The sequence below is a fragment of the Cimex lectularius genome, unplaced genomic scaffold (genome assembly GCF_000648675.2).
Source record: "Cimex lectularius strain Harlan isolate CLEC.00 unplaced genomic scaffold, Clec_2.1 scaffold185, whole genome shotgun sequence".
In the NCBI taxonomy this organism is placed as follows: Eukaryota; Metazoa; Arthropoda; class Insecta; order Hemiptera; family Cimicidae; genus Cimex; species Cimex lectularius.
The window spans coordinates 970236-987082 of record NW_019392756.1 but is presented as its reverse complement, the minus strand read 5'-3'; the positions used below and the strand labels follow the sequence as shown (position 1 = coordinate 987082).

The 16847-nt window shown below is 36.9% G+C and overlaps 1 protein-coding gene across 1 annotated transcript in view; it reads left to right on the top strand.

Moving 5' to 3' along the window:
- LOC106663051 (zinc finger homeobox protein 4) overlaps positions 1–16847 on the top strand; it is a 313616-nt gene that overhangs the window by 3441 nt on the left and 293328 nt on the right. The window contains exon 2 of the mRNA XM_024227313.1: positions 12420–12476. The gene's annotated coding sequence lies outside the window, so the exon portion shown is untranslated. The remainder of the gene's footprint in view (positions 1–12419; positions 12477–16847) is intronic.

Genomic DNA, 16847 nt, shown 5'->3' with positions numbered 1-16847 from the left:
TTTGATTTGTGGATATTAGCTAAAATTGCAATTTAATTTGCAAATGTGTGAATTTTGTTTGCAAAAGAGTCAGTCTGATTTGGAAAAAAGTGGATTTGATTTGCAAAAGCATGGATATTAGCAAAAATTGCAATTTAATTTGCAAATGTGTGAATTTTGTCTGCAAAAGAGTCAGTCTGATTTGGAAAAAAGTGGATTTGGTTTGCAAAAGGGTGGTAAAGGTTTTGTGATCGGATTTTTCCCCAGGTTTAAACATTTTTTTCTCCCGCCAAGATTTAAACAGAATTGCTTTATCGTCAATCGAGTATGACCAGGGTTGCAAAAGTTGCAAAGTAATGTCGACGATTTTTTTGCGCGTAAAATCGGTAAATCTATTTCTTAACACTATTTCTACTAATTAACCTTTATGTAATGTATTGGTTGGGATAAAAAAGTCAGTGTTACGAGCGGGATTCGAACCCAAGACCTTCGGCTAAATACGCCGCTGCTACCTGCCACTTGAGTTATCGTGACCTTGATCCACTCGGACACTTAAGGTGGGGTTGAAATGGGAAGTTAATGCCCGAGTGGATCGAAGTCACGACAGCTCAAGTGGTAGAGCAGCGGCGTATTTAACCAAAGGTCGTGGGTTCGAATCCCGCTTGTGACACTGAATTTTTTATCCAATATCTTACATAAAGATTAATTAATTCAAAAAGGTTATTTGGTCTATCGGACCCCGAAATCTAACGGATTATTTCTACTTTTGTCTTGGTTTCGATTTTCCTTCATTTTAGTTTTGGGAAAACAGCAGCACCGTTTAGAACAGATTTGTTTCGATCAGAGTGACAATTTTTTTTCCTTTTATTGTTTGTTATGACTTTACCTTAATAATCTTCCTTTATTAAGACTGCCTTGTTTATTTATATAAAACTAATCTCTTAAGTTATGGACAATTTTTCACGATGGGTTTATTGTTAAGAGGATTAACGAACGGATCCTATATCAAATTGTATATGGTCGGTTGGATTTTCTTGTAATGTCTGGGTTCGAGTTTTTTAAAAGATTTTCGGGATAATAATTAATAATTATTCAGAGGTCGTGAAATGCGGTCAGGTATTACGTTTAGAAAAACTCGTGAGATGCGGTCTGGTGTGATGTAGGTTTCAGAAAAACATTTTCTTTATCGTGCCTACGTTTCGATCTTTATTGAGATCATCTTCAGGGCTCAAAGTGTTTGTCTTCTGTGTAATTGTGCCATTCTTTTCGTTTCGTGTTGAGAGTGGTCACTAATCACCACACACGTTTAGAAAAACATTATCTTTATCGTGCCAACGTTTCGACCTTTATTGAGCTCATCTTCAGGGCCTGGGATTTATACACATTGTTTAAATTTTACAAATACATGTAGGATGTGAAAACACGACTTGTGACTAATAATTAATGTTTTGTTATTTAGAGACTGGGAAATTTTGATAAAAATTAAATTTAAATAATGGTAAATAGCCGATTTTTAAAAAATCTTTGGGTCGTAGACATGAAAAATCACCGGCAAGTCTTTGAACGGATAAAAAACGTATAAAATTTACATTCCACACTGTTTGTTTATTTGTTCGCCTTTTCATCAGGGCCAGTTTTCCCTTGTGAACTTACAGTCCGACTTGTGAAATGATTAAGCGCACCGGTATTAATTCTAAGTAAACAGACTTTTTAGTCCGGCAGGGCATCTTTAAAATTATAGGAATGCAGCAATCAGGGAATTGTTTACGCCCGTTTGTTTAGTCTGCTTTCACGGTTTAGGCCCCGGACCGTATACTTCAAGACGTTCTCACAGGGAAAAGGAGAGAGAGAGAGAGAGAGAGAGAGAGAGAGAGAGAGTGAGAGAGAGAGTGAGTGAGAGAGAAATGAGTTACCGCGATCCTATGTACATTTCCGCCGACCAACACAATCCACTAGTTCTCAGCCTATTTTTTAAATTTTCTCTCTTTTTAATACGATCTCTCTATTGTCAGATTGATCGTTTTCTTTAAAAAAAAAACTTAAAACCTCCTAGAAAAAAAATCTAAACTGAAAAAGATCAATCGGTTCGAACTTCTGTAAAATTTCTTTAACTTCTATCGGCCTGATTGATAGTTGGCGTGCCCCCACTCGAAATAATAAAGAATCGAGGGGATAAAAAACACAATTAAAAACTTCATTAGTACTGTGATTGTTCATTCGCGTGATCGGAGAATAATTAAACAACGGTCGCGTGTCCGAGTGGACATGTGTTTAAGTTGCCAGTTAAGCTTCCCCACCGGGTTTTTGTTCTTAATCTAAATATAAACCGGTGATTATCTTCCAGATTCGAGATCAGAGGATGAACTTCAAAACCCGAATCTCCTTTCATTCGACCCATAACTTCCATTGACCATATGACAATCAATACACCCTCATTAAAAACAAAAAAAAATTGACCACCAAGTAGAAATTACATGGAGTCAATTCATTGTAACCGATCTTTCTAGAAACAATCAAAAATCTTAATCAATATGTAAAGTAGGACGAGGTACACCATGTAACATTTTTAATCCTGAGCTCAGGGGTGTGAAGAAGACGGAAGGTTATCTCCAGTCGACCTCTCAAATTTTTCGATTCGTTTCATTCAGTAAATTTAAAAAAAATCAATGTTTCTTCTAAGTGCAGGATAAATTGTATGCAGGCTTTTGCTACATTTTCTGTTGATTTAATCCGTTATAATTGATGCGAAATGTTACATGTAAGAGCGAGATCAAGCGGACCAGTATCACATTCTTTAAGCATTGTTTGACAGGACGAACAACCCGACCAAAACGCATTTGTTATCATGTACATCCTACAACATAAATTTTTCCGACAAATTAAGCCTTTTTAATTTCAAATTAATCTTTTCTTTAAACCAATAAAAAACAGGAGGTATAAAATATAAGCAAAATTCCTGTATATTTTTCATCTTTTAAATACAAAATAATTGATCACTTATAATACCTTTTAAACATTAATTACAATCTTTCAATTAATTAATCTTTATGTATTGGTTGTGATAAAAAAGTGAGTGTCACGAGCGGGATTTGAACCGATGAACTTCGGCTCTAGTGGTAGAGCAACGGCGTATTTCGCCGAAGGTCGTGTGTTCGATTCCCGCTCGTGACGCTCACTTTTTTATCTCAACGAATACCTTACATAAAGATTAATTAATTGAAAAAAATTATTTGGCCAATCGGACCACAAAATCTAAGGAATTAATTACAATTATAATTGAAAATTTTATAAAATATAAAAATTGAAAATTAAAAATTTTAATTTGATATGTTTGTAAACTATGAAAAAGATTTATTTAAAAACACATTAAAATAATTTAAAATTAAAATTAAAATTTATTTTATGGAGATCGTGAGGTGTGGTCTGGTGTGATGTAACTTTTAGAAAAACACTTTCGTTATCGTGCCAACGTTTCGATCTTTATTGAGATCATCTTCAGGGGGCAGTCTCAACTCGACTCACAAGAATGTCACATCTACACGGAAAACAAACTCTTTGAGCCCTGATGATGATCTCAATAAAGATCGAAACGTTGGCATGGTAAAGAAATTTTTCTAAAACCTCACACCAAACCACACATCGCGATCTCCAAATAATCATTAGGTAACGGTCACTAAACACAACACGGCCAAATTACAAGAAAAATTGGCAATCACTTTTTAACATGTTCAGGGCGACCTCTAGTCCATATACCTTCAGTGACCTGCATTTCTATAAATTAGTGGGTAATGCTGATTAAATTAGACAAATATGTAAAAGGGACAGTACTGACAAAATAACGACCAACCAGTGAAGAAGAAGGCAAAACAGAAAAGAAAAAATTGATGGCAGTGATGAAATAATGGGATGATTGGAAAAGCCCAAATTAGAAGAAAAATTACCAATCACTTTTTCGGATGTGCAAGGTGACCTACGACCTTATGCTATAGGGGTAGTGGACATGGTTTTTCCTTTTGGATGGATGTGGTGTTTGTCGTTTTCGATCCTCCAGGCTCGTCCATCCTCGCCGTTTTATTCTAATAATTAATGGGTTACCTTTACATTGGAAAAGGGACACTACTGGCATAATAACATACACTCCAACCATTCAAGATGTCGGCAATACAGGAAAGGAAAAAAATCGATGGCAGTGATGATAGAATAGGATGATTGGAAACGACACAATTAAGAAAAATTGTCAGTCACTTTTGAAATGTGCAAAGTGACCTCCGATCTATATACCATCGGGGTAATGGACCGGCATCGTTCTATTAGTGGGTTATGCTGATTACATTAGACGAATGTATAAAAGGGACACTACTGACATAACGCACAGGCCAACTACTGAAGATGACAGAAAATAAAAATTGTCAATCACTTTTTGAGATGTGCTTGGTGACCTCCGATCTATATACCATCGGGGTAATGGACCGGCATCGTTCTATTAGCGGATTATGCTGATTACATTAGACGAATGTATAAAAGGGACACTACTGAAGATGACAGAAAATAAAAATTGTCAATCACTTTTTGAGATGTGCTTGGTGACCTCTAATCTATATGCCATTGGGTGGACCTGCTTTTCCTTACCCATGGATGGAGTTTGTCCGATGATCCAGGCTCGTCCATTCTCGCTGTTTTATTCTAATAATTAGTGGGTTGCGCCGGTTACCTTTACATTGGACGAATATTTAAAAGGGACACTACTGACATTATAACACACATACCAAACACTGAAGATGACGGCAAAACGAAAAAGGAAAAAATCGATGGCAGTGATCATACACCGGGCTGATTGTAACCAGCCTAATTACAAGAAAAATCGGGGTTTAGGACCAGCATCGTTCTAATAATTATATAATTATAGGTTATGCTGATTACATTAGACGTGTAAAAGGGACACTACTGAGATAACTACAGACTTACCACTGAACATGACGGAAAAGAAAAAAATCGATGCCAGTGATGATAGAATGGGATGATTGGAAACGGCCAAATTAAGAAAAATTTTCAATCCCGTTTTGAGATGTGCTCGGTGACCTCCGACCTATATGACATATGGGTCGTGGACCTGCTTTTTCCTTTCTGATGGATCTGGAGTTTGTCGTTTCCGATCATCCAGGCTTGTCCGTCCTCGCTGTTTTATTCTATTAATTAGTGGGTTACGGCGATTACCTTTACATTGGACGGATATGTATAACTGGCACTGCTGATAATAATGCGCCAAACACTGATGACCAACCGGATAACTTGAAACCCCAAATTATTTACTATCTTGTTTTTTCTATAGGACTCTGTGTTAATAAAAAAAACAATAATTAAACTAATAAATAATGAAAGTAAATAACTTTATATAGACCAAAGTTGTAAGTTGTTAGGTTAAAATTAATCGGTCAGGTCATAGAAAAATGGGCTTAATTAAAGAGATAAAAGGTTATCCGAGGGATGAAGGTGGCATTGGTGGGCGGGAGGATTTGAGTGGGCGTTTCCTTCCAGCGCTAATTTATTAATTAACGTCCCGGGATGCAGATTGGGGGTGTTAATGGGCGAGGACGAGCCGGAGCTGCCGCCCCCGACGCAGTCTCTATGCAAAATCCCGCCTCTGGAAAGGGCCCAGAGCCATCACGCAAGCCTCGCCGCCCCCCTCGGCCGCCCCCGACATGCAAATCAACACCGGCCACTCAGTACACGGAACAAGTTCCTACAGAAAACCTGTGATTCTTTCTTTATAATTAAGTTTATTTAGGGCTCCTACTCGGATTGATTCGTACAATACGGTTTCAAACGGATGTTCTAGCCTGTTTAGTTCTCTTTAAACTTGATAGATTTTTTTTTATATATATACGAACGATATCCTTGTGATCGAATATTTTTCTAATCGGATGCTCAAATCACAACAGAACTCCAAGTAAGTCTAGTTCTTCCATCTTTCACCAGGGTACAATGGATTTTTCCCCCTTTCGTGTTATAGGTCTCATTCCTCTCTGAGATCGTTCATTCTATTTCACCCCATTCATTTTTACCCAAATGAATCCCGATCTTGACATATTTTACGTTTTACTGAACATTTTTTAATCACAATTTTGAAAAATATTCTCTTGAACAACCTGACTTACAAGACTCAAAAATTAAAATATAAAACCTCAAAACATTTCATGTATCTATATTTTCATTATAAATCACTTAAAATTTTCAACAATCACAAAAGAACATAATACATACGAAAAATCGAGTTCCTCGACCACAGATTATTACAGTTTATATTTAATATCTAACTAGTCTAATTGATTGACAGGGTATTCATTCACGCTTATAAATAAATAATCAGGGAACAGTTAAAATGTCTTTCAACTGCAATTTTTCACTGAAAATTTATATTTCATCTGATCGGAATAACCAAAGATACTTTACTCGAAAACAATTCTCATATAGAGTGTCGTGCTCGCTTCCTATAAGGAGCCAAGCACTTGAGATTAAGTAGAAAAAATGAATTAGGAAAAATGCATTAGTAACTTCTTGTCAAATATTTAGATGGGTTCAGACAAATGGTCGATGTTAGGTTGGTCCTCATTTATCAACCTAGTCCGCCTAGTCTCGCTGGTTTTCCGTTCGACTAGACGGATCAGGAATGGTTGTTATATCTAAATTAATGTACAGATTCTATAAAAGTTAGAAATCTGGATGAAAAGTGTTAAACAAATGCATAGACTTGTGTTTGATAGTAGGTTGATCCTCTTTAATCATTCTGGTCCGCCTAGTTTCGCTGGTTTTTAGTTCTATGAAAAGGATCAGGATTAAAATAGTCATTGTATCGAATGGACGTACATTTTCTAGAAAAAAGAGAAAACTCTGTGAAAAGGGTTAAACAGTCTTCAGACTAGTGTTGGATAGTAGGTTGGTCCGCTTCAATCATAATGGTCCGCCTCGTCTCGCTGGTTTTTCGTTCTATAAAAGGGATCAAGTTGAAAATGGCCAGAAAACTCTTCAGATTATTGGTGAATAGTAGGCGGATCCTCTTCAATCATCCTGGTCCACTTAGTCTCGCTGATGTTTCTTTCTATAAAAGGGATCAGGCTGAAAATGGTCATTCTATCGAAAGAACGTACATTTTTTAGAAAAAATAAAAATTTGGATGAAAAGTGTTAAACAAATGCATAGACTTGTGTTTGATAGTAGGTTGATCCTCTTCAATCATCCTCGTTCGCGTAGACTCGCTGGTTTTTCATTCTATAAAAGGGATCAGGATGAAAATGATCATTCTATTGAATGGACGTACATTTTCTAGTAAAAAATAAAAACATGGAAGAAAAGTGGTAAGAATAGGCTTCAGATTATTGGTCGATAGTAGGTTATCCTCTTCAATCATTCTGGTCCGCCAAGTCTCGCTGGTTTTTCGTTCGATAAAAGGGATCAGGATGAAAATGGTCATTCTGTTGAATGGACGTACATTTTCTAGAAAAAAGAGAAAACTCGGTTAAAAGGGTTAAACAAAGTCTTCAGTCTAGTGTTGGATAGTAGGTTGATCCTCTTCAATCACCATGGTCCGGCTAGTCTCCCTGGTTTTTTGTTCAACGAAAGGGATCAGGATAAAAATGGTCATTCTACCGAATGGACGTACATTTTTAAGTAAAAAATAAAAATGTGGACGAAAAGTGGTAAGAATAGGCTTCAGAGTTCGATAGTAGGTTGATCCTCATCAATCATCCTGGTCCGGCTGGACTCGCTGGTTTTGCGTTCTATAAAAGGGATCAGGATGAAAATGGTCATTCTATCGAATGGACGTACATCTTCAAGTAAAAAATAAAAATGTGGAAGAAAAATGGTCAGAGAAGTCTTCAGATTATTGGTGAATAGTAGGCGGATCCTGTTCAATCATCCTGGTCCGCCTAGTCTCACTGTTCGTTTTTCGTTCTATGAAAGGGATCTGCCTGAAAATGGTCATTCTATCGAACGGACGTACATTTTCTAGAACAAAACAAATATCTGGAAGATAAGTGTTAAACAAAAGGTTCAGATTATTGGTCCATAGTAGGTTAACCTCTTCAATTATCCTGGTCCGCCAAGTCTAGCTGGTTTTTCTTTCTCAGGATGAACATGGTCATTCTATCGAAAGAACGTATATTTTTTAGAAAAAATAAAAATTTGAATGAAAAGTTTTATGCAAAGGCTTCAGATTATTGGTCGATAGTAGGTTGATCCTCTTTTATCATCCTAGCCCGCATAATCTCGCTGTTTTTCATTCTTTAGGAAGGATCAAGATGAAAAATATTATTTCATATTACTAATGTATATTAACTGGCAAAAATGGATATTATATGACAATGGATAACCAACGACTTCAGATTATTGTTCTCTAGTAAGTTGATCCTCTTCAGTTATTTTGGTCCGCCTAGTCTCGCTTGTTTAGACAGTCACACTGTTTTTTATTTGAACCTTTATTTGAAGATAGCTAATTTTTTTATCTCATGAATAAATATTTACTGAAAATATCTGAAAATATGAAAAGCTAGGCGAAGACACTCTCTGTCGAATATTGGTCGATAGTAGGTTGTTCCTTTTATCGACTAGTCTCGCTGGTTTTCCTTCTATAAAACGAGACAGGATTAAAAAGGTTATTTTATTTCGCGACAAAATATTTACTGAGAAAAGGTTGAAGCAACGGTGAAAAATAATGAGTGTCAAAGGGTCGATAATAGGTTGATCCTCTCCTAACAGTCTGGCCAGCGTATTCTCGCTGGCTTTCGTTCAATAAGAGGTATATAATTCTTGTAATAATAAGGAATTTATCTAATGTTTATATATTTACTGAAGAAATGTGGAAACTAGGGTAAAACAAGAAAAGCTGACGGTAGATTGAACCTGTCCCATCCTTCTCGTCCGTCCAGTCTCGCTGGTATTGTCAATCATATGCTTTTTGGTTGTGTGTTATTTTACCTTTAATTGACCCAGAGCAGAACTGACTAAATGCTCTAAATTCAGTAATGAATATTTACTAAAAAAAGTAGAAATTAAGATAATAATTGGCTTCAGACTAAAGACCGATTAATCCCACCGTATTATTACGGTCCGTCCAGTCTCGATGGTTTTGTCAGTCTGTATCAAACACATTATTTTACCTTTATATGAGGACGATTAGGATGAACCAAACTCTTTGATCTCATTTATAAATATTTGGGAAAAAATGGAAACCAGGTTAAATGATGATTGATCATTTCCGATCATGATCCGCATTTCTCGCCGCTTACCGTACGTTGGAATCGACCAGGATTAACGAGGTCCTGTATCTCATGAATAATTTATATATTTTAAAAAACAGATACGAAATTATTTAATCAAAAGCTTTCGTCTATTGTTCGATATACATCGATCTTATCTTATCATCCGCATAATCTCGCTGGTTTTTCTTTAGTTGAGACAGATTAGGATTAGAAATGTTTATTTTATGTAACGAATTTATATGTACTGAAGAAAAGTGAAAATCGGGATGATAATGACGCAAAGTTTTCCGACTAATGATTGATGGTAGCTTGATCCTCTCCTATCATCATGGTCCGTCCAGTCTCGCTGGTTTTGTCAGTCTTTTGTAATGTGCATTAATTTTACCTTTATTTAAAATTTAACTAAGCTATTATCTATTGAATAAATATTTTCTGAAAAACGGAAGGAGCGGAAAACCACTTTTTTTTAACCTGGTTCGGCTAGTTTTCGGTTTTGAGAACTGTTTTGCGTTGGGTTCTTTTCAAGATTTCAGCCAGATCGGGATAAACAAGACTTTTTTGCCCTACGAAGGTGCATTTACCAAAACAAACAAAAAAAAAAAAGATCAGGGTGAAAAACAAAATTTGGTAACTGCTGGTTGTTCGTAAGTTGATCCTCTCCTATCATCATGGTCCGTCCAGTCTCGCTGGTTTTGTCAGTATTTTGTAATATGCATTAATTTTACCTTTACTTGAAATTTAGCTAAACTATATTATCTATTGAATATATTTTCTGAAAAACAGTAGGAGCGGAAAACCACTCTTTTTATCCTGGTTCGGCTAATATCTCTAGTTTTCGGTTTTGAGAACTTTTTTGCGTTGGGTTCTTTTTCAAGATTTGAGCCAGATCACGATTAACAAGACTTTTTTGCCCTACGAATGTGCATTTACCAAAGCAAAAAAAAAAATCTGGGTAAAAAACAAAATTTGGTAACTGCTGGTTGTTAGTAAGTTGATCCTCTCTTATCATCATGGTCCGTCCAGTCTCGCTGGTATTAACAGTCAGATGTTTTTTTTTTTTTTGTCGTTGGGTTCTTTTACAAGATTTGAGCCAGATCAGGATTAACAAGACTTTTTGCCTCAGGAATGTGCATTTGCCAAAAAAATCAGGTCGAATAACAAAAGTTGGTAACTGTTGTTAATACGTTGATCATCTCCTATCATTCTGGTCCGCCTCGTCTCGCTGGTTTTTTTCAGTCATATGATATTGTAATTTGTGTTACTTTACCTTTATTTGAAGATTAACGGACATCTTCCATCTCTCGAATAAAATTTACTGATGTATAAACAAAGCGGAAAGTGGAATGGAATGATGGTACGTTGATTTTTTCCGATCTTGGCCCGCATGTTCTCGCTGTTTTTCGTACGTTGGCGTGGATCAGGATTAACAAGGTTTTCTATCTCAATGTCGATCATCTCCTATCATCATGTCCCACGCGTTTTACGCGTCGTGTAATTCTTCCTTTATTTCAGGCTGATCAGGATTAACTAAAATCTTTAACCCATGAATATTTACAGACAACTTTTGATATGTTGTACCTTTCTGGGGTGGATCAGGATTAGCACTAACCATTTTTTTTTTTTAATTGGAAATGAGAGTATTTAAACAATGGTACGTTGTTCTTCTCTCATCTTACTGATTTCCTTTGCTGGTTTTGTCAGTAACATGGTTTCTGTCGTTTTACGATCTTTATTGTCCGTTTTGTTTATTCGTTTACTAATATTCCAGGTAGATTTTTTTTTTGAGAGAGAATCATATCTACCCAGTGGAAAAATTGATTATTTGGAGGTCGTGAGACGCGGTCTGGTGTGAAGTAGGTTTTTGAAAAACCTTTTCTTTATCGAGCTACGTTTCGAATTTTATTGAGAACATCTTCAGGACTCAAAGTGTTTCTTTTCCGTGTAGATGTGTCATTCTTGAGATATCTCACTGACACACGACAAGAATGAAACATCTACACGGACCATTTTGAGCCCTGAAGATGTTCTCAATAAAGTTCGAAACGTTGGCCCGATAAAGAAAATGTTTTTCTAAAACCTACGTCACTCAAGATCGCATCTCACGACCTCCAAATAATCATCAAGTAACGGTCACTAAACCCCACACATTTCTAGTAGAAAAATTTAACCGCTCTTTGTGTAAAATATAAATTACAGGCCGAAACGAGCGGTTGGGCGAGAATAAAAAAACCTGGAACGAGTTCAATACGGATTTAAATGAGAATTTATAGAGTACGCGGTTTTTTATATAAAAAATAAATAATAGAGGCGTGAATCTCGGTCGACAAATGAAAAATCAATGGCCTGAGGAGGTAAACCCTGGTAAAACGGATATGACACGACGCCAGCTGTTCCCATAACTCCCGTCCCCATTCACACTGGCCCGTTCATTAATTATAATTAATGACGTACATTCTTCCCTGGGCCCTTATTGATAAATCCGGCAGGGGGTGAATCGAGAAAATTTTCAAAAATCCACGTCGATCCATGCCGATTGGCTGTAAAACCAAAGCGGTTTTATTCAAAACAGGCGTCTTCGAGTTCACCGAACGCAATTAGGGTCCCTCGGGTCGAAAAACGGTACGGTGACGTACTCGAAAATAACCACACTTGCCAAATGACTTGAGGGTACGAAAAAAATATCATTTTCGACTGTAAATAATTTTTGACGACTTTTCAACAAAGAAGCACCATATGATCATTTCGTCAATAAATTTAAAGTATATCATTCTGCAGACCTATACTTTTTATAAAATTAAACTAAACCTATTATTTTCTGTCATCAGACCAGGTCTAAGCAAACCTTAACATTTCTATTAAAAAAATCACCTAAAGCATAAATAACTTCAGAACGTATAGATGACCCTAGGAAAGTTGAAAGTGCATCGTACATGATTTTTTTACCCTTATACCATTTTTTTATTGGTTTTAAATTTAAATTAGATTTTTTCATAGTTTAAAATGGATTTTTTTTCTATACTCCCCATGGATTCGGTACAATGACACCGATTGGGCACGGAATTACGAGGATATCCTGTCAACGTTGATTTCCTTGCTCTAGTTTCAGCCTGTTAATTATAGAAAACCATTTCTTCTTTTTTTTTATCATATCTAATAATAATTTTCTTCTTTCTTTGTCCTCAGGTGACTGTCACAAGCATGATCCAACTCTAGGAGCTACGCCGACAAAAATAATATAAGGTAAGGGAAAAATCTTTTTTAATTTTTATATGCTTTATATTACATTGTGTTTACTTGATTCAATATTCAAATAAAAAACATTTCAGTTGTTTAATAAATTTTATTGTTTTGAACATTTACAACGTAGAAATTTGCGGAAGAAATGCGTTTGTGTCCTTCCAAAAGTGACAGGCGGACCAGGTTGAACTTTTTTATTTGAAGTACATTAAACTACCTTCAGTTATGTAACAAACTGAAACAACAAGAAAAACAAAATTATAAACAAGATTTGAGAAAGTACTTATTTAGCATTATCACATTTGTCCATGTACTGCTATATGCAAGGTAACCTTCACCTAGGAGGGTATGATTATAGTAAACTTGAATCTTTTTGCGAAGAGTGAAAATTATCATGGTTTTTGTTTTGTGTTAAGTGTTTTTCTTTTCACATCAAGGCTTCAATAGTATGGGGTGTCAGTCATCAGAGGGTAGAAGGTCAGAAGTCTGCAAAGGTCAGCTAGGTGGTTTGAAGATGGGGTGAGAGCCAGAACGCATCCTTGAAGAACACCAAGGGTTGGTCGGTTGCGAGGTGTTGCTCGCACTAAATGACTCGGAAATACATCTGCAACGAGTTAGCTGTAAAGGTTATGCATTAGGTATAGAATGATGTCCATGAGCAAAACACCGCGGGTATCAAACGTAATCGAAAGACTGGACCATATGAAAAAATACTTTAACTCAGGGTAGGTAATAATAAGGTCAACAACAAGTTGCTATTGGGTTGGTGACAGCTTCAAAACCCAAACTGTTGGTCGGAGATTACTTTTTGGGAATTTAGGATAGGAATGATTCGCCGAAGCTTGGAATCGATAACAGACTGGAAGACTTATATGAACCTCGACCCTTTTTGGGTTTGGGAGTAGAAATGACCATATTTTTCAAGATATAGGGAAAATAGGTTGTTCGTAGGGTTGAGGTGGAGGAAAAAACGGTTAAAGTAGAAAAGATAACTGGAGAAGAAAATTTTGGCGTTTTTCGATCTATAGGATAATACCGGGCATGTTGGGGTGAAGGTAGTGGGCAGGACTGGACGAGGATGAACAACCAAGTTTATTTAACGTCATGATATATGCACTTAAAAAAAGTTGAAATGGGATAATCAACAGCTCCAGCACCTGGTCCGCATGTTCTCGCTGGTTTTCGAACGTTGAGGTTGATCAGATTTATCAGGGTTCTTTCATCTCACGAGAATATATTTACTGGACAAAAGTGAAAATCAGGTTAAAGATAAAGTCTGTAAACTATTACTGGATGGTACGTTGATCCTTTCCTCTTCTGGTCCGCCTATTCTCGCTGGTTTTCGAACATTGCGGTTGATCAGATTTAGCAGGGTTCTTTCATCTCACGAAAATATATTTATTGGACAAAAGTGAAAATCAGGTTAATGATAAAGTCTGTAAACTATTAGTGGATGGTAGGTTGATCCTCTCCTCTCCTCGCTGGTTTTCGTTTTTCTGGAAGGATCAGGATTAAAAATGTTATTTTATATAATGAATGTATATTGACTGACATAAATGGACATCAGGATGGCAATGGTTAAGCAGAGGCTTCAGATTAATGGGTGATAGTAAATTGATCCTCTTCTATCATCCTGGTCCGCCTAATCTCGCTGGTTTTCCTTCTTCGGGAAGGTTTAGGATTAAAAATGTTATTTTCTATAAAGAATGTATATTGACTGGCATAAATGGACGTCAGGATGATAATGGTTAAGCATAGCCTTCAAACTAACGGTCGATGGTAGTTGTATCATCATAATCATCCTGGTCCGCCTATTCTCGCTGGTTTTGTCAGTCACCTGCTTTCGTAACGCGCTCTATTTTGCCTTTATTTGAAAATTATCCAAACTGTTTTATCTATTGAATAAATATTTCAGAAAAAACAGGGGGAGCGGAAAACCACACTTTTTATCCCGGTTCCACTAATATCGCTGGATTTCGGTTTTTGAGGCTGGACCCGATCTACAAAATGTTATGTTATTTAATAAAAGTATATTAACTGGGAAAAGTGGATATCATGATGACAACGGTTAAGGAAACGCTAATGGTCCATGGTAGCTTGTTCCTCGGAGGGACTGTTCAGTTTTGCTGGTTTTGTCAGTCTCATACTTTTTGGCGTTACATTATTTTACCTTTATTTAAGGCTTGATCAGGATTACTAAACTCTTTTGTCTCATGGATAAATAATCAGGGAAGAAAAAAGGTGATGGTAGGTTGATCTTCAATGATCATTACGGTCAGTCCAATATCGCTGGTTTGGTCTGATTCTTTTTGGCGATACGGATTAGCAGTTTTTTTGGATATAAAATAATGGAAGGACACATGTAAACATTGTTCCACTATTTAACATATTCATAACTGACATTAAATTTTCAATATTTGGCTCCTTATAAGAAGCTCGTCAACACGAACCCAATTCTTCCTTGGATATTTTCCCTTTTGGGTAATAACAAGTGTCCTAGGTGGCGAAGAGAAGTGCCCGGCCCGATATCGATCCGGTTCCAATGACTAATGCCTAGTCTAACATGTGTGCGCCAACGTCTACCCCAATTAGGGCCGAGAGAACACAGCCGAACACTTACCACCCCTCAGTACAATAGAAGGAAAAACAAACGGGGAAAAATTCTCAGGTGGCGTTACCGAATCACTGTTTTGTCATCACATCGAATTTTTTTTTAAAGGTGAAACCTAAGATTTTTTTTTTGGGCGATTTTAGAAATGAAAATGCGTATTTTCGTAAACAGCTTTCGGATTAGCCAGGCGTCCTTTCTCGGACGGTTTACCGCTGAAAGGCAGGTGGTGCGTGTTTGTTCGGTGGAAGTACGAAATCAGCGAGTCTTCGGAGGCTTTAAAATCCATTACGAAATTCAACCAAACCTTCATTTCACTTGTGACCTAAAATAATGAAAATCCGCGTATTTTTTAAACAAATGAACTTAGAATATTAGTCATATAAGAACCATTTTCTATAGTGAAGTGGCTTTTATTGCGAACACTACAGGAACATTTCAGCAGGTCCAGCTGAATAGAAACCGAACCTTGATCGGTCGGAAGCTTGCTTTCCGGTTTTAGGGCGAAATGTCTAACAACCTGTTGCTATTTACTAGCTGAAATCAAAAATAAATGGATCAGGAATTTTCAACCGGCTTAAAGATCATTTCAGCATATTCAAAAACGTTGCTCTTTGGTTGTAATAGCCGTGTAGTAAAATTTAAGACGTTTTTTCTCCGCGTTTGAATATAAGGCGACGGGAATATTCGAACAGGCACGGATCGATCTTTTCTGCCTCCTCCTACGAGAAAACGACTTAAGAATATTACAACGGGGCACACATTCTGGTCGGGGGACGGGGGCGATGTTAATCCGGAGGCGGGAGCAATATCAACCGTGGTAAATTTTTTCCCAAGTCGTCTCGAATTTGGTGGCCCGTTATTCCTCGTCCTGGAGGTTCGCTGGCATACCTGGGGGTGAATTATGAGTAGATCTTGTTATTTTGACCTTACGAACTGCCGAAATCGCGCGAACTTTTGTTGTAGTTAAAATATTACAATTAGCATATGCCACACACGGATAACACACCATTAAAGAGAAAACGGCCAAGGGTTCAAGGTCATTTAGTAATCAATCGTTGTATGAAACAGATCAGAAGGATGAGAAGAATCATCCTTAATTGACTAAGAACAGGTCAACAAGGTCGATATGGCACACTTGATGTAAGGATTTCATACTTTGGTTCCATAAAAAGACCCAGAGAAATGCTCACTTCGCGAAGAAGGACTTCTATGCCAACTAAGAATAGGCCAAACCGAACGGACAAACTGGTAAAAGTATTGCATACCTTGGTGTCATTTAAAGACCCAAAGGAAACCTAGAACCAAAGGAAACCCCAAGGTCATCGATTTGGCTCATGGAAGGATGTCATAGCTTAGCATCATATAAAGACCCAAAGGAAACCTCGAACCAAAGGAAACCCCAAGGTCATCGATTTGGCTCATGGAAGGATGTCATAGCTTAGCTTCATATAAAGACCCAAAGGAAACCTCGAACCAAAGGAAACCCCAAGGTCATCGATTTGGATCATGGAAGGATGTCATAGCTTAGCTTCATATAAAGACCCAGAGGAAACCTCAATTTCAGACGATAAAAACTTACTAAGATTAAGCCATACCGGACTGACAAACTGCCACCTTATAGTGTAAATCATGTATGCAGATAAAGGTCACTCGATATGAATCATTTGATGTATTACATACCTTGGTTTCATTTAAAGACCATAGGAAACCTCAGTTTGCGAAGGAGCTAAACTTACGTATTATAGGCCATACCGGACTGACAT